This window comes from Lagopus leucura, unplaced genomic scaffold (genome assembly GCF_019238085.1).
Source record: "Lagopus leucura isolate 7727_CA_CO unplaced genomic scaffold, USGS_WTPT01 Super-Scaffold_100017, whole genome shotgun sequence".
Lineage (NCBI taxonomy): Eukaryota > Metazoa > Chordata > Aves > Galliformes > Phasianidae > Lagopus > Lagopus leucura.
Genome location: NW_024962271.1, coordinates 8,268,372 through 8,290,948, shown reverse-complemented (window position 1 = coordinate 8,290,948; position 22,577 = coordinate 8,268,372). Strand labels below are relative to the sequence as shown.

The following is a 22,577-nucleotide window of genomic DNA, read 5'->3' as shown; positions in this document are numbered from 1 at the left end:
CAGACTCAAATGACAAAAACTATCCCAATTAGAGGGCAGAATTGCAGAGAGTTGGAGATTGATTATTTCCTCTGTGAGCAGGCTTCAGTCCTCTCTGATTAAATTTTAATTACAAGAATTTTGCAAACAGCAAATTTGTTCCAGCACCTGACACCCACCCAGAAAAAAATTCTTCAGTACACCTATCACACCATGTACAGTGTTTTAACTTGCAATACTGATCACTAATGTCGTTTCTAGATTATTCTGTTTTTGCAGGAACTAATTCTGAGTTTACTAGTAATCCACGTTCTCTAAAATTAACCTCAAGTCTTCCAAAAGCTCTCCTTCTGTTACTCAATTCATTGTTATTGGCACTAAAGCTGAGTTTGTAAGTAAGTGTACTGTGGTATCATGCTATCATCTCCATTTATTATGATCCAGGCACAATCAAAATTTTTCTCAATATATTTTTTCCTGTTCTCATTGTATTTAACTCTCAGACTCATCATGTAATTTCAGATTCCGAATTGGGAATCCTACTAGGCAAAGGCTATTATTACTAAAACCCTGGGATTCCCCAAGACAATCACATTCAAAATGGAGCTAGTATAAAAGAAAGTGTTAAGAAAGGATGTAAACTCCATGCTCTTGTCACTGAATTTTCAGTATTTTTAACTGAACATTGAGCTAATTAGGGAAAATACTGAGTGGTGCAATTAACCAAATAAGTACAAGTGTCAAATGACAATGGATGTTTTACAAGATGAAATAAAAAATAAATCTATAGTGCATTTTAAAACTAGTACAGTACAAAACAAAAATTCTAATAACCATGACCAAGATACTGTACTCAACAATGCTGCTACATGTAACCACACTGAAACTTTTTGGAAAATAATTTCAAAAAAAAACCAATTGCTTTTCTTTACGACATCCACTTGCAAGAAAACAGACTTCAGTAGTAAAAGAAAAATATAAAAAAACTACGTGCAGCACAAGTAAGAATGCTTTCAAAATCTAATCCCATGCATATACAAAGGTACGATACATGCTTTCTGTCACACTAAAGAAGGACCTGATAACCTCTGGAAAGCGCAAATCTCCCCTTGCATTTGCAGATGCCTTCTTACTCCCCCTGTGTGTGCCCAGTGGTAGGTTCTCCTCTTTCCTACCATTTTTCATGGGCAATGAGTTCTACGTCACAGCTCACTATCAACAGCCAATTCAGATTTAATGCTCAAGTGGCAGGAGATACAGTTTCTCTAAGAATTTTAATACATTTTCTGAGAAGCAGATGTCCACCTTACCAAAAAGAACTTCAGATTGTTTTAGGAAACTATGGTCACTGAAGAGATGTTGCATTTCTGCCTGTCCTGGTAGTCGAAAGACTCCAGCAAATTTTTAATGGAAATTTCCTTAATCTTTACTGAATGGTCCTCTAATAAGTTCATTAAAACATTTAATGGGAAGCTCCATCATATTTGCTATTCTGAAAATGAGTTCATAGGTAGCAACATTCCCTCTCTACCACGGGGATTTTTCTTATTAAAGAAAACTTTAGTAAGAAGTATTTTCTTATAAACAGACAACTTAACCCATTGTATAGACCAGCCAGTACATCTCTTTAAGAGCAACATTGGCTCATGAGGCAGGATGCCAGCTTTTCCACCTAGTCTAACTTGAACTCTGGCAATCTGAGGCAACAGAGGCTCTTACTGCTAATGGACAACCAACCTGGTGGTATGTTTCTTCGTTCAACTGATCCAAGGACATGATTCATAAATCTACATGGAATTTATTCATGCTACTCCGAAAATCTTTTCTAATAAGCTACATGTGCCAGGAATCTTGCAAAAAGCATGTCAAGCTCCTGTGCAGAACACTGATCAATACTCAAATGTCATTTGTGGAGACTGTCATGCTATTTAATAAAGCAAACTTGTGGGTTTTTTTAGTGTCTGTATTGGAATTAACCACCATCCTGATCCAACAGTTGGATTTCCATTTTAAATAAGTTGAATATTAAACCACATGCATATTTTTCCTTATGAATCACGTGTAAAACACTCAACTCGAGTCACGAAGGAGCATGCACTGCCCACATTCATATCTGTGCATCACGTTCTCATCTAGCTTCAGAATTATCCTCTTATATTTTTTCTGACACTGCATTCTTTCAAGACTACTGCAATGAGGTTATCTGCATTGTTTGCTAAAGAACTATATTAAAGAAATTTCAAATAGAGCCTGCTGCTCTCCCTGTAATAAATATGCAACAATGAAGAAAGGAATGAGAGGACTTGGGAGCTGAAGGGGAGAACTATGAAGGAACCAAACAGAATTACTACTTAAAAGAGGATGATTAAATTTCAACTTACTTCAAGATTTGTGGATTGTGATTTTTTTCTCTTTTGATTTCTCCATGTGCCCTCCAAGTGCCCTTTCCATGTGCCCAAAGGAACTCTCTTTTCTATTAGCACCATTTGTTCATATTTCAGAAATTTTGTGCTTATTCAGTTGGCCTTGACCTTAATGGCTTTTCTGTCTATCTTGTACCCACTTACTGCTGTTTTGGGGTTTCAAAGAAACCGAGATTATTATTTTTAAAAAAAACAGCCATTTGTGCCATTTGGCAACTCAGGTGATGAGACAAAGCCTCAGAATATAAATAAATACAGATGGCTCCTATTTCATTTTTTTCACTTCTCTTGATTACCCTTTTGTATTTTTGAGGACATCTGAGAGAAAAGACAGCAGGAGATTTTCTTAGAACAGGTTTTCTGCTCTTAAGGTGATAGTTTCCTTAATAAACTGAAATTAATTCAAGTAAAATATTTTGTTCCTCTGCAAGATATATAAGAAAATCCAGAAACAGAGAAAAAGAAAGGCAAAATTCACACACACATACATTTATACATTTACACATACATATATTTACTTATTTATTACATTCACACATACACATATACATTTATACATTCAGATCCTTCTCTGTCTCTAGCCATATCACAGTAAAATATTTCTCTTTGCTCACCAAAAGATCTCAGCAGAGAAAGGTTTGGGGTATATTGCCTTAATTAGCAGAATAAGCTAAAACTTTATTTTTTTTAAATAACGTATGAGCATGAATAATTGAAGAGAAGATAATGACACTATAGGTCCTTTCTACTTGAGAATGAATAAGAAGGCCTTGATATTGTTGTATATTACAGTAAAATACAGAAAAAATTAAAATATTTCAAATAATTCAATGTTCTCTTGTTTTAGTGACATTTCTTTCTGAGTTCTAATATACCTTCCTTCAAAATCTGTCATGACCCAGGAGTTTAAAGGACATGGGAGAGTTACTCAGACCATGTAAGGGATCTGCAAGTTTAGCAACTTGTATGCTTGTATGGTGCTTATGTTTCCAGACACGATTTTCATGTGACAACGCTCACTTCTCTATTTTGCTTAGCTATGTTTACTCACAATAAGAACTTTAAGGTCATGACTTCATAACAAGTTACACTGCTTTAACTGAAGGTTAGATCTGAAACCAATTCAAGTAGGAAATGGGAGATCTTATTCGTTTCACCTAAGATGGACTACTTGGGCTTAGATCGAGACAATTAGGAACAGGCTTAAATCAAGTGGAAACAGGTTGTCTTTAAAAAGCAATAATGAGGTCTCCAGAGATTTGTCTGAGTGTAACTAAAATTTGTGCAAATCTATGTGCAATCCCTAAATAATAGTTCAAATATCCTGGGAGAACCTGTGTAAACACAAATCATACACAAGCATAATATTTTATGCTGCAAACCCATGCCTTTTTCCTGTAAAAAGATTATTTTCATAATATTTCTTCACAGCAACTGTTGCCTACAGTTAGCAGCCTACTGGTATTGCAAGGTTTTTGCTCCATTCTGCAATGAAGTGTCAGATTATTAACTATGCCTTACCAAGTTGCCATCTAGACTTACAGTAGCTAGCATATTGGCTTAATAGCCAACAGATCCTAAATAATTATTCTGAACTACTGACCATGTAGCAGATTAAACTGATGAAGACATGAAATTTATGCTTTTGAGATATCTTGAAGGGGTGTTCAGCAGTAATGTGCATGTGTTAGACTGAGAGAGTCAAAATGAAGTCCAATTTACATGTTGCAAAAAGGGACTGGATGGGTAATGAGATCTGATATCTCTATTGGTATAGGATAGTCATGGCTTTTAATAGATTATCCTGGTGTCCATGTAGATATTTACAAAGACATTGATTTTCCACGTTTTTGTCCCAGTGCTCCATCCTATTCCCTAATGCTGATGGGCAGAATGAGAAGCCAACCCTCATCAATGCAGCTGATACATAAATCAACAGCATGGCAAAAACATTCCACAAGCAACTTCGAGGCTCTGCCACTGCTGCAGAGCCTGACACAAACACATCTGACGTTCCATTGCTCTTTGGATAGAATTGCTATAGCCACTTGCAATCTTGTGATACTCACAGCCTTCTCCTAAGAAATAGAGGCCGGCTCGTTTCTAGCCATAAAGCTTTGTGTCAAAAACCCAGGCTCTTAAAGTCCTGAGGGGAGGGCAGGTTTTGGAATTTGTAGAGAGGAGATGAATAGAGAGGAAATCTACCCGATGCCAAGAAAATATTCAGTTTGCTGAATGCTCTGTTTTTAAAAACAACTCTGCAATAAAAATGGTTATGATCTGCATATCATTAGGATCTATTACTAAGATGTTGCAAAATCTTCCTGCCTTTGCTTTCTCTGTTTTTAACCAGAACAATCAGGTTTACGTTTTTATACTCATATTGACCAGGAGGCTGCATGGACAATCAGGGGTAATTTCACACAGCAGCAGGTTTTGTTTTGAGAATGGCACACACAGAACAAGCTGCTTTCTTTCCATCATTCTGCTTTAGAATAAAAACTACAAAGAGCAGAAAAATAAAATATATGATAAAATACATGGCAGCAAAAATTGAATAAAAACACTTTTTCAGTAATGTTGAAGTTTTCCTTTTATTTGCCACTTTGTGTGGCAGTAAATACTGAGAGGAAAAATGGGGAAAAATATGGCACATTCACAGAACAACACAAAAATCTGTACTACTATCTGTAGCTGATGGCTGTATAACCAACCACACACAAGTAGAAAAACAAAGCCAGTTACTTGTCTTTAGAAACAGCTGATTTCAGTTAAAATGAGGAAAGAAATTATCATTAGGAGTACAAATAATGAATGTGCTCTGCTGCTGCACGCATATAAAGTCTGAAAGGTACCTCTTCATTCCACATTCTGTGTTACAGCTTCTCTCCAGACTGAGCAGAGAATCCCTAAAACTAATGGGTTAAATGCTTATTATACCACTGTCTTATTTGTAACATAAGGCACCTACTACAAGCCTACTCTTCATGCAAAATTGCCAATTTATAGCAATATTCCTTGTTTAGAAAACAAGGCTATCCAAACACTATAATTACAATATGCACCAGCAGGCATAACCCTGCATTAATGCACAGACTCCAGATACATTCGTCAAATAGAGTTTTTTTTCTCTTTGCCTTCTTCTCAGGGTACTTTTAAGTTCAGGGACAGAGAACATGTCTTCATTAGAAACATTAACATTCACAGGCTGTAGTAAATTTTGACAGTGAAAAGGTCTCTGTAACCTTTAGTTGTGCAGAAATTTACTTCCCAAGAAAATTACAGCTGGCACTGTCTTAATTAATGCTAGCTTTCTTTTCTGAAAATTGTGGGCTTGTCAGTAAAAAAGGCAGAAAAACCTGAGTTTAAAAGACTGGACACAAAAGACACGTAGAAATAAAGCCCTGCAAAATTTCATAATATTGCTCTGTTTTTGTTCTACAGTAAGGAGATGAAAAGATCTAATTTGATTTTGCCAAATGGAGCAACATATATGTAATATAGAAATGATTTGCATTCTCTCTTTTGTCTTTGAGTTTCATCATGTAAGGAGTGCTTTTTTTAAGCCATTCTGTTTTAAAAGCAATAGGTCAAATAAAATCTATATCTGCAGGGGGAGGGGAATAAAATACCACTTTTTTTTTTTAACGTTTCTTTAAATGCTCCCAGTAAATCGTAGCTAACAGTAAGAATTGCAGCAGTTTCTCATGTAATTTTTAATTACCTGACATTTTTCTAATTTTTAGAATGATTTTGGTAATTGCATACGAATTTATTTCTTAATATTTACCCATGTATCTCAAAGTTATATTTATATGGTATAAATACTTTAGCATATTAAGACTAAGTATTTGGTGACTGGATTTTTATTATCATGCATGATCTTTAATTGCTTCACAAGGTGCTAAAAATGTACCTTGTATCTGAACAGCATTTTCCTACACACAGGCTGTGTTGTAGTTAAGAACAGGTACGAAAAAATACTACTAGTGGCCACCAAAATCTCCAGGATGTTGCATATGCATTCCCTCATGTTCTCTTCTGGAAGAGATTTCCAGCATTTCGTGTTTGGAATTTCTGTGCAGCCCCCAGCTCTATCTCTGGCAGCAATAACACTCCAGCTACACAGAGGAGTCAATGTGCACCAAGACGTGACACTGCTTTGGCACTACGAGAAGCACCAATACTGCATGTCAGCTGTTCCAAACATTTTATGCAAGTTTCTACAGGCACTTTAAATGTAGGTGCCCCGTATAAATGGTTTATTAATGTTTATGAAATGATTAGTTGGTGCCACTACATCCTTTAATAACTTATTGTGAGGCAAGTTATAAAATGCATCATCAATAAATGCTTAAAATGCTGCCACAGCAAGGTGATAAGCTGTTACAACAGTATTTTAAGATGTATGCATTGTTCAAATAGTTTGCCTGTTATTTCAACACATACTTTCAAGATTTTTACAAGCATGTTATTGAATGCTGTACAAATAATAAAATATTCATAAAGATCACCTTAATTTAAAGTGTTACTGTGTTTTCCTAACTTTAACGTACAATGCCACAGATACAGAGCAAGCATTGAAATACAGAAAGGTAACAGAAGAGAAAAATTCCTATCTCCGATGCAAATCTCTACTATCACCCTGAGATAGAAAAAATTCACTGCATTCCTCAGACATAGGGTCTGTATTTTCAAGGTTTGAACTGCTAACTATATAAGAAATTGCCATGGATAAGGAAAAAACACACAAAAAAGCAGGCACCTAAAGTCTGAAGTTCTGAAAAAATGTCACACACAAAATGTTTTGGCTGTTTATAGTACTTGGCAACGTTACTGAAATAACAAAATCCCAGCACAGGCTATGGAGCCCATATGGACAAATGTAGGATGAGGGCCTCTCTTTGCTACTTTCCATACCGGAAAATGAACAGAATAACATTATGGACAAATGTGATAAATGGAGTACAGTCATAAAGCAGCTGCTGATTGGGACATTAGCTTATGCATTTATCTGCTTCTCAGCTTAACCACAATGAACATGAAGTCTTAAGCGATTTTCCAAAAAGGAATGTAACCTCAGGAAGAGAAAGCCAAAGTCATTGCTTAAGAATGGTATACTAGGAACTGCAAGAACATAGCAAGTGGGAGGGTCTAAGGATATACTTACAAAAGAAATGCAGTCAAATTTTCTCAGCTCATTCTCAAATTAATTGAACTACTTACATAAGTGAGGAGACTTAAGGAAAGCACTTCCAGATATTGGCTCCACACATTAGGATTTTCATTCCTGCCTGTGATCCCCTGTGTGTCATTTATTTATGGACAGACTGCAACCAGTCTTTGTTTCAGCATAAGGAAAGGCAGCCACATGGATACTTGGTAAGGCCAAAGAGACCCAACAGGAGAAAATGTTACCCTGGAAGGGGAGGAGACTAAAAGGCAATCCCTGGTGAAACATGCCATACTGCCACTCGTCATGTATGGGACAGCCTCCTTCGTTTAGTTCACACATGCTCACCTCTGGAGAAGGGTAAAGCACTACCAGTCTCTGAGGAGGCTGCTGTCAGAGCTCAGTACACACAGATCACCTTCGTTTAGTGGGATTCTGCCATCTGTGCAAATCTGAACAGCAACCAGTGTGACCACACCCTCCCTTTGCCACCTACACAGTGGTTGCTGAGCTCAAGTAGGACTAAATGCAAACATTGTTCTACTCTACTTTTCCAGATGCCCATCGAGAACATGCAAGCACAAATTCATTTCCAACTACCACAGTTGCAGGGATGCCAATCCTTGCTTCCTTGAGCCTTCCCGCAATATGCCTTGCTTTTGGCTACATGGCCAAGTGGAACAAGACCAATGGGCTCCTCTTCTTTTCCACGATATTTATTTCTCATTGGATGGGATTGATTATAAACATATGAAACCATTGACTATTCATCTTTTAACACACTGGAGTAAATAAAGGAACTCTCAACAATTAGCATTCCTGAGTTTGCCTTTCGAAAATTTATTCCCTAAAATAAATTTTTACATGATTAAAAAGTAAAGCCAAACACTTGGTTCTTAGATCCTGACTCTCTAATCACACATATACATGCCCAACTCTTGCATGTGCTCTTTGACAATCAAGTAGTCTCAAATTGTGTTTTATCTCATGTAAGTAGCATTTCCAGGTTGTTTGGTGCTGGTACTATGATTTTCCACTCATTCCTGTCAATTTCCTAGTACCTCATAGACATTTTCTCTGTCTTACTTTGTCTTATTAGCTGTAACAAGGTATTTCAGATTTTCCCAAATTTTTTTTTCCCAATCGATTTTACTTTGTTCTTAATGAAGGTATAACATTACTCATACGTGGATGTTTATATAATATTTTTATTTAGATTTATATACATAATTGCTCATCTCCTAGCTTAAGCTTTATTGTATGCCTATATTGTTGCATTATCTGAGACTTACTTAACCCAAAGTAAAAAAGAATGAGGAGAGATGATAAATGTACATCACTTTCTTCACTAGTTTTTACTGCTCAAGACAGGTCTGACAACTGTAAGGCGCTTTTACTACCAGCATCCTGTGGCTATTTGGAGATTTTTTTTGTCATTCTGATGCAACCTTCACGTGACTTCATATGAATAAACTTAACTTTATTCTTTCTTTTCACTCTGATCTCACTTTAAAAAAAAAAACTTAAAAAAAAAAGACAAAATAGATACAGAAATTTACTTATGCATTTGTTTAAAAAGTATGGAATCTTTCCATGTTATGTATCTGCTTATTAAATCATTATATATCTGCTTCATAAATCTATAAGTGGACTTCCAGGCTTTGCCATTTAGGGACAAACACAAGCAATGCTTCGTTTTGTTCTTTGGTATGTGAGAATCTTGAAAATGCTTATTTCAAATTGTAAATTTGTAAAAAGGAATTGTAAAAAGGCAAATTTTAAATTTCTGGCGTGTGTGCACACTCTACAAGATCTGCTTGTTAAGCAGATAGGCCCTTGGGACATAAGAATATATCACAGTATTTTTGCCTAACTACTGTTCACACGTGACAGTTGTTTCTGCTCCAGGATAACATACAAATATGTTTTACAGGTTTTTCTAATGGTAATCATGATGCTTCGTCTTGCCCTTCTAATAATAACAACAGTTTTGCTTCCTTCCTCCCTACCCCCACTTTCTTGGCAAGTCTGACATTCAATTTGGAGAATCTAATGTCAGCAAGAAATCCATATGTACTCCTGAGAGTGGTAGGCATGCCCCTTCAAATCTATTTTTAGGTTACTGTAGAATAAAGTGATAATCTTCTTCCTTCAGTCATTTCTTTTCCAAGTAACTCCCATCTTTTCAATGCTTACGAAGGAATACTTAATGCCTCAACTTACTGAAAATATTTTTTGTGTTCAAAGTGAATGCATACTGGTATGATACATACAATGACATTGGTAAGATTTGTTGTACAGATCTACAAAAGAGAAATATTTGCAGCAGAAGAGTTTACACTTCATGCAAAGCAAAGCTAAGACCATAGATACTGTAAGGATATTTAAATTTACAGAGCAATCTGTTATTTGTCTGTTTATAAATATTCAGTTCCTTCAAGAACAATTAATTTACTATTTTGATGTTGATCTTTGACACCAAGATAACCTTACCTAATTCAAAACTATTCCACTTACGGAGTCTATATTACATAGGATTTCAGCATAGATCTTTCAACATTTCTGAGCTAGTATCAGTCCAAGACAGAAGCAAATCATGCTTGGCTTGTGTGGCCTTCATTTAGTAATCATTTAGTTATTTAAACACCAATTGTTCATCCCAATCCTGAAAGTCTACTAATATTTACACTAATCTACCTGTTTTGGAAATGAAGCACAAAATTCCAGGAATTACAGTTTACCAGATGGACCTGCCTGCTCACATGCCTGGAGACTGATGCCTCCAAATGTTTTCAATGTCCACAGTTGATGTGGAGTTTGACCCTCATCCTTTGCTGTGGGGACAGTGGGTCCAAGTCACCAAAGCTCTTAGCCAACACCTCCAGATGAACCAAACATTTGGAAAAGAAATTAGGCAACTTCAAATGCACTTGGGATAGAATTTGATCTTCTTACTGAACCCCAATTATAGCAAACTGTGAATTGATTAAGATCCTGGTTCCTTCCTTCCAAAAAACGTTGGATAAAGATCATAAAATCACCATTCATCCAGTTTACAATGATTTATGCAGATTGGGAAGGGCTGTTTTGCATAATGGACAAGAATTATGGAATGCAGTTATCTGTGGTCTTTGTCATATTGTCTGTTTGTAACCTATCCTACTGCTTGCAAAGCTCCTGCTGAACCAACAGTTTTGCTTGGTCTTTCCCAAATACAAATGTGAAAAAAAATTATCCTCTGAAGGAGATTTAGGCAGAGAATCTGAGCTAATCTGCAAATTTCCATTACACCTTACCTGTGTATTCACTGTCCAAAGAAGGGAGAAGGCAGTGGGTGTTAATTCCTTCAGTTTCATCTCACTCATCCTTTAGGAAAGATCTCTGTGGGCTTCTCCTGGTCCCCTTATCCTCTCCCTCTGAATCTGTCCATATGGCTTCCATCGTCTTTTCCCATCTCCAAGAGAGAGGAGTTTGAAGGCCCTTAGAAATAAGAAATACACCAACAATTATATATTTCCTGCATTCAAAGCAGAAGCTTTAAATGCATTTTCTCCCAAATATACTATATTTAAAGCACAACATGATTATTATACTCTCTTCTTATTTGTTTATTTTTAGCACATATCAAAGCCCAGCAGTTCTCCCTCCAGGCTATGTTTGACAAAGTTGCAGAGACTTTCCAGGCCACCTCAAAGCAGAGATTAATCCAAACAATTTAAACCTTTCACTGTTCCACAGGAGGATGGCATTCGATTGGATTATTTAGGGAGGACAAAATGTTTTTGTTGATGAGAGAGATGAAATCCTCAGAGAGTGAAATCAATCTTATGTAGAGACCCTGGAGCATTGATCTTGGTGTACATTGACAATTTCTGGTTGTTTAGCTATTTGGAATGACCGCACAAAATGAGCAAGTTGTTATAGTTTTAAGGTTTTGGTATTTATTGGCAACCCGGGTGCTCATATGATTAATCACACATTCAGAATGTGAGCTCAGTGGAAATTGACTGCAACGCAGCAGAAACAAAGTTTTCAGTTATCATTGTGTAATAAATTGAAGCTATATCCCAAAGCAGATTTGTCTTCAAGTTTCCAATTTGCCTTGTTAAAAGTGTTGTTTATACAGTAGTTAGCAAAAATGCAAGTAATTACACACAGAATTCTTTCTAAGCGGTTCTGTACATTTTTTTTTTTCTCTTTATTGGTTTTCTATCTTCATTATCCAATATTCTGTTATACCCAAGCAGAAACCACATTCAGTAAAAATCAGAAAATAGTCTGGCCATAGAACAAGAACCTGCTTATACTGAGGGCAGCATTTCTTGGGTGTAACGCTGCAAGAAAAGGCCTTCTAACAAACTAACCCAAATGCAGACATCCTTTAATAACCCACTTTCCTCTTTGTAGTTGCACTCTCTGATGCTTACTACTGAAGAGAAGAACAGAAGGAAAAACATTTTCATTTGTATGTCATGTTTCATTTAATTAAATAATATTTATTCAGAAACGGACATTCTAAGTTTTTACATAGCTGTTTTGCATTGTAAGAATATCTGTTTCTTCTACTAAAAAACAGATGCAAAAATAAAATCTTAACTACAATTGGAAATTGGAGAGCAATTTGTGGAATGCAAATACTGAGAGAATTTATTTAAAATGAGGAGTGCCAGGTAGAGAAAAATACTGTCTATACAGGAAGGAGCTGCTCCAACTATGGCACACTGGTAGAGACTTGTGCTGCCAAATATTGATAATGCTTTATAGCCTTTCACACTTGCCACCAGGAATCTCACTGTAACCTTGAAGAAGCAGTTGCTAGGATGTCCTTGCTAAAGATAAGAGCAAAACTGTAGAAAAGAAAGGGAAAACCCTGTAAGGCTGGCCTTCTTCCCTAGAGAGGGGTACATGCTCATAATGTACAGAAACTATATCCAGATCAGGAGAGACCTAATTACAGAACTCAGAGATGTTAATGACACACAGAAATTTACATATAGCTGAAAATATGAATATCTCTATGCCAGCGGTCATATCGCCACAGGGTTGGCTTCAGAACTAATGTGTTGTAATCTGGGAGCATTTTCTGCAAGGTGAAGCCTTTCAAACAGTCAAAACCATTTGTTTTTTAATTGAACAACACTCACCATAAGCCTCTGTTAAATTTTATTGACAAAGATCTTTTTTTCTATTTGTAATTCCTTCTCCTATGCCCTCTCTGAATAGGGTTTGCAACAATAATTCCTCACATTTATCTTTCCATCTTTCAGCCTCAAAATCCTATATCTGATTTGGACACAACAATCTCCAAAGCAATGAATATCCCTTTAATTTACAGAGAATTTTCAAGGACAAAATTACTAAACGATTTTTCTTAGGCCTCATGTAAGATAAAAAGGTTTTTTTCATGCTTACATTTATTTATTTTGTCAATTTGTGTGTAACATTGCCTTGTTGACTGACTTCTGTATTTTTTGTTTCTCCTTAGCTTCAGGGAAACATCCCTATATCTTTACCTGTACTGGAGATAAGGACTTGTCACAGCTGCTGTCCATGCAGTCCTCAAACCAGAGAGTACTGTAATAAATCTTATTTTATTTTATGGACAAATAAATGCTGAGGTAAAATATTTGAGAATCGTTGCTTGAATACTTGCCATAGCAGCGCTACTGTAATAACCACTATGACATTAATTTACTGCAATGTGCCGTAGGAAGAAGGAAGAAGGAGGGAGAAGGGCATTAAAAGAGAAAAATTACTATCCTTCGGATTTATTGGGATTGGCCTTCCTCATTTTCAGCCATCATTAGTTGATTAGGTGCTGATGACAGTATGGACAAGCGTGCTAGAATAGTTGGCTAAGAAAAGCCCTAAAGGTACTCTGTTAATTGAGATGATGTTCATATTGTACTTACTGAACATAACTGCAGACAGTGAAATAAGAGCTTAGTGTTGTGTAACAGACCACATGAACATTCACTCATTATCAGTCTGTAAAGAGGAGAAAACACTGTACATGGATTATGATTACTACAGAAAAAGAGATAGTATTAAAAACTGGAGGAGACTATCGCTGGAAACTATGTTTTATACAGCCTTCTGGGAGGTGTTGAGAAATCTGTCTAATGTTGTTCCATAGTTCCATTAGGGAAACATTACTCTATCAAAGGAACTGAAAATTGACTTATGCCATCATCTTGTAAGAGGTAAGCACCTGAACATAACAGAATATCCAGATTTGCTTACCCACCAGAAGCTTACATGCTATTGATACTCTTTTCATGCTTACATTCAATCTAATTTAAATTTTAAGGCAATTTAGAGAAAATGGCAAAGAAACGCCACTATACTTCCTTCAATCCTGTTTGTGAAAAGTCAGCATTATACATGAAGAGAGAAATATTCTCTATGCAGAACCTGTAATGCAATAGATACTTGGATTCAACAGTAACATTTTAGTAACAATGGCAGTGCTATTACCAATAAATCCACGATGTTAAATAATTTAATATAGACATTAGCTTGCTTCTTGCTGTGGCCAGGATGAATTTCAAACTTGGTGCCTTGACAGACAGCCACAATGAAAATGCTTTAAAGCTTCAGAATGGAATGGACAGTAGTGTAAAAGATCCTTTAAACTTTCAGGCAAATCTCAGCTCCTTTCAACAAAATTGTCCTAGGAGTATACTGCCTACAGAGCAAAATTATCCCAGTACCTGAAGCAATGTGCTCTGAAAGTTCAAAGTTAAATTAATTTTGCCCTCTTTCCAAAAACTGAGTGAACTATATCTGATCATTAGCATGTTCACACTGAATACATCCAGCTACAGGGAACAAGAGCTCAGCAATATCAGAAACAAGTTACACAGAACTCTGGAAACTCAAAAAATGCAGCTTTGTCATGATTAGACATTATTCCTGTTTATTAAGTTCTAATATTGGCTCTGTTAAATGTAAGTATTTGTATTTAGTAACCTACTGTGATAGATCACTGGGCCTAGTTTGAAAAACCCACCCTGTGAGACAGTGAATGGCAGAATCTTGCTTCCTCAGCCAAACAGGAACTCACTTCCTTTGGTTGTTCATGAGCTATCAATTTCTTCTCACCATAGTAAGAAATGGTAAAAGTCAGTAAACTACAAATACTCAGAAGTACAAGTAAAAAAACAGCACAGATTTTTGTAATATGCCTATAAAGAACAGTGTACAGAGTGCCAGAAGAATGCAAAATCAACATTATTTTTGGCTTACCTTTCACTTCAAAGGTAAGTTACTACACAGTTTAATCAGTAATTACTTACCATTGTTGTCAACGGCTTCTAGCACAGTTTTTTTACAGGACAGCATTAGCATTCAAGAGCTTCTTCATCAGATTCTTACAATGAATATGGTTCTATCTTTAACATCCAGTGTGATAATAAATGGCATTGCTTTCCTTCAGACAACATCTGTTGTGACTTTGGCATTCAGCTCAGTGGAAGCTGAGAAGCGATTGATCACATTATTGGATATCTAGACACGCTGTTGCAACATCTTTAGCAAAAGGCTTGAAAACTTAAGCAAGTACACTGAGTAAGCCACAAGAAAAACAAAGAATATTTATATTCTTAAATAATCCTGATAAATAATCCTGATCTAAATGTGCATGTTTGGTGGCCCTGCCAGGCAGGGGGGTTGGAACTACATGATCCTTGAGGTCCCTTCCAAGCTGGGTGATTCTGTGATTCTGTGATATTTGAAGAATCAAGATAAGAATCAAGACATTCAAAAGAAATGAGAATCAGGATCACAAACATGAAATACCCTCAAAAACGCTAGCACAAAAGTATCCCTTTTAAAATACTTATCCAAGGAAGTGTTAACAGGATCAGGCTTTTGCAGCTGATGCTGTTTGCTTCTAAAATCATTGTGATTTTGGATTCATGCATTACACTCATGGCAGTGACAGAGAACAGACATGTTCAAAGTGTGCTTTACCAAGACCTGTCAACATTTGAACTAGAAGAGTGATAGCTTTGACAGGTTTTGGAGATTCTGCTTCCTGCCACTACCTAAGAAGGCTGATACAAGAAATAGAAATCACCACATCCAAGCACTGAAATTTTCACCAAGTCTTGCAGCTGGCCAGGAACAATGTTGTTGCATATTTTAGAATAGGAATATAAGCAGAGTAAATGTCTAATGTGTAAATCAATCACAACAGAGATCGTTGGTTATCTGCAGTTTGGGATAATATACAGTGAGGTAGAGTGATGCAACAAGAATGCAGCTACGGCAATGACACTAATTTTTCATGTGGAAAATGCTGAATAAACTTTCTGCTCCAGCTTCAGATGGTTTCCATACTATTCCTCAGCAGGTATAAAAACACTGTCTCATTCTGTTCAACCATAGGGCACACCTGGTTCCCTGGTCCAACACCACATGCCATGGATGCTGATTGTTTACAACCTTTCCTCTGCTCACTGTTCCTCAGTTAGCCCCTTTGCTCTAAAGCCATCCTTGTTCTCTCTCCATATACAGTGCAGCTGACGGGCATGCTCATTTTCTCTCCTTCATACTTCATGGTTTTCAGGATGCTTCTTATCTTCCCATGTAACCACACTACATTTTCACTATCTCTGGCTTTCTCACTTCACATCCTAGATGCCTTAAATGCTCTCACTTAAATGCTTTACTCAAAGCTTCTATAAAGTCCAAGAGCTTATATTGCTCCTATCCCATATATATCCATGTAACAGCCAAACTCTGACTCACTCTGTATCTTCTGCATACAGTAGATCTTATCTCATGCCACATAATTCCCTCTTACCATACTTCCACCTGTACTTTAATCCACTCCTCCCCACACTGAGAAACATCCTGTTTCATCATAGATTTACTCAGAGAGGCTGCCTCTCCAGTCTGCCAGCCAGAATAAAATAGCTGGCTGTACCTCACTGCAGTCCCATCACTCACATTTCATCACTACAATTCTTCCTCCTCCCACGTAACGGTGACCACTATGGAATCTTCTCTCTGCACCAACAAATGCAGGAAGTGTGGTGTCAGATTTGCAGTCTCTTTCTGATAGCAGAGGGAGTTTTCAGTCTAAATAATTCTTCCATTACAGCAACACACTGATTGACTGAGATGAGGTATAAGCTAGAGTCACAAGAACCGAAGTGTGGGTGAAAACTGATTTTATTTTTTCAAAGGTTTCTGCATTTGAAGGGAGGAGAAAATGAGAAGTGTTTATATGTGACATGAAAATGAGCAATGCCCCCATAGTCAATTATGTGCACTCAGACCTAACTTACCTATGTAACAGACGTATACCAACTTGACCAAGATGAATTTCCTGTAATACAATTTAAGATGTGATAGAGCCAGTGAACATAGTTTTAGGACAATTCTTCAGGACTCTTGCATCTATGAAGCAGTTCAGTTACACAGAAGTCTTTTATCTTTCTTCCCATATTTCTGTGAAATAAGATTAAAACATACATACCATTTTGGCAAAAACCACCTTTGCACCAAGAAGTCTAATGAACAGTACAAGTAGCTGTGTTATGTTATTCAGCTCAGCTGCAGCCCTCACTCAATTAACTCACTTTCTTACCATCTTCATGCTAGTTAATACTGGACAGCATAGTGGCATTGAGCTTCCCATTTCCAGATTAATCAGATGGAGAATTAAGGGACAGAAAATAAAATACATTTTTTTTTTGTTGTTGGCTTTTTTTTTTTTTTTTTTTTTTTTGGTTCTATTAGTTGAGTCTGAGGAAGTTCCTCTTTGGGGGAAAAACAAGTGAGTATAGAAAAAGTCTTCACATTGTTTAATTTTGCTACATAAGTCTATCTGTGTAGTCCTTAGAGAAGGTTCAGATGCAAGCAAAGCAAATAATGATGGTGTCATATGTAGCCTCTTCAAAGCAGAAGTATTTTGGGGGTTAGGGCACTTTTTCCTCATGCTGTTGCTAATAACAAGGGAAAGATCAGAAAGATGAGATTTCTTCTCTCTCAGAGAGCATGACTACAGTGTTCCAATATATTCAAAAGCTCATTACATAGTAACCTCATCCAGGATGCCCACCACTTCCTAATGTTTCTGAACAATGGAAACCTATCTTCTCTGCTCCATTATTGCTCTTGGAGGAAATTATGCCAGTCTCCATGAACATGGTTTCCCTGTTTAAGGACAGCTGAAGAGACAGCAAAATATAGAAGAGATTAAAGAAATTTATGGATATGGAGAGAAAAATTTTAGATGGCAGAGATTACTGGAAGAGATTATCGGAAGATACTAGGGAGACAGGTATAGTCAGATATCAGACTACAGAAAAGAAACTACGAAAATTCTAAAATCACAAAATCATAAGAAAAAGACATATTTACAAATCCATGTTTTCCTGAGTTATACAATCTTCTAAAGCAAAACAAGCTGTACCTCTGGTGGCACTCCCAAACTGTCTAGGGAGACCAGCTGTGTTTGACAGATTTTCATTTTTTGGCAGCATTCATATTCTGTGAAAGAAAAACATTACCCTTTTTTTTATAAATGACTTTGCTATATCCATCTTCTCCACCCTTTCTAAGAGATCAATAGACCAGGTGTCAATACCCAATAAATTTCCAAACACCTTTTTCCTTTTTTCCTTTTTGTTTTTCTTTCTCCTCTTACTCTCCATTAAGTACTTCCAGGCTCACTAGAACTCCAAACCTTTAGGCAATATCTTGAGCAGCTGTTACAAAAACAACCGATGGTATTTCACAATGTTCGTCATTCCTGTAGCACTTGCCCAACTACTAAACCAGCAAATCCTTTTAATCTGCAACAGTTTGGGATTTTTAGTTTTACATTTTAGCAAGCAGGATACACAGCCCATGCACTTGGAAAAGGAACACAAAATGTTTTTCATTTCCTTTAGTGATTGCAGTGTATAAATAGCCATGACCACAGAGGATCAAATAATTCATTGTGAATAACTCTTGTTAATTTCTCTCATTTTTTCCCCTTCACAGGTAACTTACAAACAGATCCTGAAGTCTGTCACATATTCACAGCTTATTAGCACTTATGATTTTGTTTGGGAAATTCTTGGCATATTGTTGGTTCAAAATAGTTAATCAGGGGGAATTTTCTATTTACGTAGAGTCACCTATGGCTGTGGCTTCATACTAGGCAGCAGCATGCCTCAATGGCTTGATGTTTCCCATTCCAGCTGCTCATTCTCCCTCCAAGCCAATGTTATGCTGGCACAGCTATGCAGCAAACAAGATCAGGGAGCTGATCTGTCTGAAGAGACAGGGAAGTATAAAAGAGGAGACTGGGGATTATGGAATTTATGGGTAACAAAGGCAAGAACTGCAGCAGGAAGGAAAAAGTGAAGGGTTTATTAATAAAGACAAGCTGGGGGAAGGAAAAAGAGGGCATTTCAGCTGGGTAGATTTTCTGATGTAGCCTACCATACAACTCCCCAAGAACCAATGTTGGCAAATACCAAGAAGCAAAGGGTCACAAGCAAAACTAAACAAGATGAGTTTGCCTGGATTTTGCTATCAAGAAATGTCCCTAGAGTTTGAATTTTTTTTTTTTTTTTTTTCTTTTCTTTCTTTCTAATTGGTCGCACTTTAGTTTTTAACATTTCACAGTGGCAGCTAGCTAACAGAAATTCACACTCATATGCTGTTTTTGGACAAACTACTCTACACTAAAATTTGAAAAACTACAGATATTTGCAAGTGTTTTTAAACAGACAAGGATTAATAAACCTCATGATAACAATCATAATTATGAACTGAACTTGGATACTGTTTATAAAAGTAGCTGAAAATATACATATTTTTATAGTCTTGCCTTTCTCTATAATTTGTAAATTAATAATAGCATTAATGTACAGACACCATTTTTTATAGAAATTGGTTTCTGAGACAGCTAAGTATTAGGGAGAAAGTTCTGCTGTGGCTATCACTTTTGTGGTTATATACGAAAGACCAAAGAGGGTAAAATTAACAATTTCAGTTAACTTCAAGAGTAGACTATAATATTTATTACAGCACAAATAAGCTGAAGGAAGGTTTGATACTACTGCTATGAAAAAGTTCTAAATTGTTTTAGAGACAGAATATGAAAAAGCTAGTCCTTTGACTAGCTTGGGACTCTCCCAGGTATTCTTAGAAACATGAATCTTTGTGTTGCTGTGGGTTAGAGTAGAGGGAATTAGTCACTAAATTAAGTCAATAGAAACCATAGGAAATAGGTGTCTTAGTAAATTCAGAAACTTTCAAACATTCCCCAGCTGCAGGATTCTACATTAACATAACAGAGCGAAGATGATGAACAGAACAAAGTTTTTCTACTGATATATAAGGCATACGTCCACACTGCCATACCAGCATGGAGATATTGGCTATATTAGGGTAAACTAGTTAGCACAGTGCTAACTGTCCAGGAGCCTAAAAGGCCAATATGTTTTTAGAAGACGACCAGCTTGTTTAGAGAGGCAGCAGAATATTTCTGTAATGCAGCGAAAAAATAACCTGGGGCTTACAAAAGTGCAAGTGAATGTCTAGAAGAGGCATGCTTATGCCATCTCGGAGGTCCTTATTAGGGGCCTGTTGCACAGCTACTGCTAGTTTTCAGATACTTTGTGGTGGATCTGCTTACAGAATCAGTTTCTGTTTAATGGTATTTTTGTTTAGAAGTTCTTAAAATACATTTATTTCTACAATTCACAAACACCTTTTTGCTAGCAAGATGAAAAATGCTTGAAACAGCTGTTAGACAAATTCAGTAAAAGAACTGAACAAATGTAAGTTCTTAGATTAGAAACCAAAAAATGATGCTCAAGAACATGCAGCAAGATTTGTACAATCAACAGAACCTTTTTCTTGCATAATGCCAGAAGAGACTGCAACCAAACTCAAAAATCAAAATAAAGAGGGAATCTGCGGAAGATACACGTGCACACTGAAACACACACATAAATTGTGCCAGTATATCCCTAGTCATACGACAAGAGGGAATCCTGTGACCTCTAAGAGCAAGATTAGAAAAGAAATAGAGTGAACAAGAGTTTCCGTTATAGTCACATCTAAACGTTAGCTCTAGACTCAAGAAAGGAGCACTTATATTTACTACCTGGCTTGTGTTGCATATGGCCACAAAGTGCTCAGTTTGAAATCATGACGGAGTTTACTTCCAGTTTTCCTTAGAAGTCTTCCCTCTTTCTGTCAAATGTATTGCCAATGTACTGCCATGACTGTCACTCAGGCAAGCCTAAAAGGCAGTCAAGGCATGACAGGATCTATTTTTGACATTATGTCAAATATTGCAGATGGGCCAATATCGAATCTTAGTAGTTAAGGCAGCAGTGGATGCTGTATGGCTAAGATGTCGCTTAGGACAAGTGTAGGTAGTTGTGTGGACAGCTGCAGCCCAGCTGTGCCTGTCTGTGGAGCCACACAACTGGACACATGCCAACAGCGATTTGGAACCGGCATAACCACACTAGAACAAGACTGAAGCAGAGATGGCAAGAGTATGGCAGACCTGCCTGTGGCCATGTGAGTAATCCAACTGGCTGACTACTCTCCTGTGCTTCAAAAGAGCCAAATGCCTGAATTAGGACTAAAACGTGGGCTCTTTTATTTAAAAGAGAAATTAAAAAAAAGAACAAACATTTGCTTTAGGAAACCAATAGCACCCAGACACATAGTAATGAGAGAATCTATGGTGGGAATAATTGTAGGAATAATTAAAATATTACAACAATGATAATAAAAATAATAACAATTTAAAAACACTTAGGAAAACACACATTTACCAAGTAAATAAGAGAGGTTTTTGAAAGTCTCAAATAATTAACACAAATCGAAACCCTCTGGTGTTCCCTCTCTCGAGAGGGATTTGAGACTGAGGGACCCAAGAGAATACAACTGATGAAAAGGAAAATATTCTGATCTCCTGGCTAAACAATGTGCTTTGTGTAGATTTTCATTAAATATTTTTAAGAAGAAATGAACATAAACTTATAGTTGTTGCAGGATGCTCACACAGCAACATGATAAGAACGTTATAAACATCATATCAAAAGCTAGAAAATTCAAAGTTAAGGTAGATGGTCTATGCTTAACGTATCTATTATCCTCTTTAATGTTAATAGCAATATTTACCTACACTGCAGCACTGGAAATATTTTCAGAAGTAACATGATGAACATGAACTGAAAGGGAATGTTCACATGGGCTACATCCTGAAGATGAAGGATTATACACTGCTGTGCTTTTTTTCCTAAAGATATCAAAGAAATTAAATCTCAGAAGGCTTTCTGATTTTTTTAACCTCTTAACCTTTTCCTCCTTGTTTTAGTTTGCTAAGAAGAATTGAACTTGCCTTTTGCAGCATTACAGCATGCAAGTTCTTGGGTCACAGAGCTCCTATGAACTCGAAACACCTCCAAAGTGAACGGTACCAAAGCTGGGCTAAAAATTAAAGTTTTATTTTATGGAAAGTACAGGGAAATGCTAAAATATTATCATTTTATCCAGCTGCTTGAAGTCTTTGCATTAACTACAATTAACCTTCTTCTGCAGACTTCTCTTACGTACTTGCTGCACTACACATACAATAAACATACTGAAACCTGCATTCTTACTTGTGCAGCAGCTGTGTTAAGCCAAACTATGGATGAAAGGCAGCCATAGCTTGGATCAAATTGGGGTAGATTTTCCTTCTGAAAAGGCTTCCATTACTTCCATTCTCAATCTCCAGGACACATGATGGCTGAAAGGAGCCTTACCTGGGAAGCTGCCAAGTGCTTTACTCGGTCCTTCAGATTTAGCCTGAACCCACAGCCGCTTTTGCAGTTCCTCTCTCTGAAGCTACGGCAAACACAGGTCAGATGCAGGCTGGAATCTAGATTTTGGATCTTCAGTGTAATTTAAAAGCACTTTTAAAACTGACTTAACCACCTGCTCCACTATACAAATTCTCACTGCCTTGCAACTTGCACAACCAAATC

The 22,577-nt window shown here is 36.8% G+C and overlaps 1 long non-coding RNA gene across 5 annotated transcripts in view; it reads right to left on the bottom strand.

The window, feature by feature from the left end:
* LOC122183175 overlaps window positions 1–22,577 on the bottom strand; it is a 368,354-nt gene that overhangs the window by 53,802 nt on the left and 291,975 nt on the right. For all 5 annotated transcript variants that reach the window (XR_006180127.1, XR_006180126.1, XR_006180128.1 and 2 more), the window contains 5 exons: window positions 18,002–18,078; window positions 16,872–17,034; window positions 14,874–15,053; window positions 13,488–13,563; window positions 10,872–11,055 (listed from right to left, as the gene is read on the bottom strand). This is a non-coding gene — a long non-coding RNA (uncharacterized LOC122183175). The remainder of the gene's footprint in view (window positions 1–10,871; window positions 11,056–13,487; window positions 13,564–14,873; window positions 15,054–16,871; window positions 17,035–18,001; window positions 18,079–22,577) is intronic.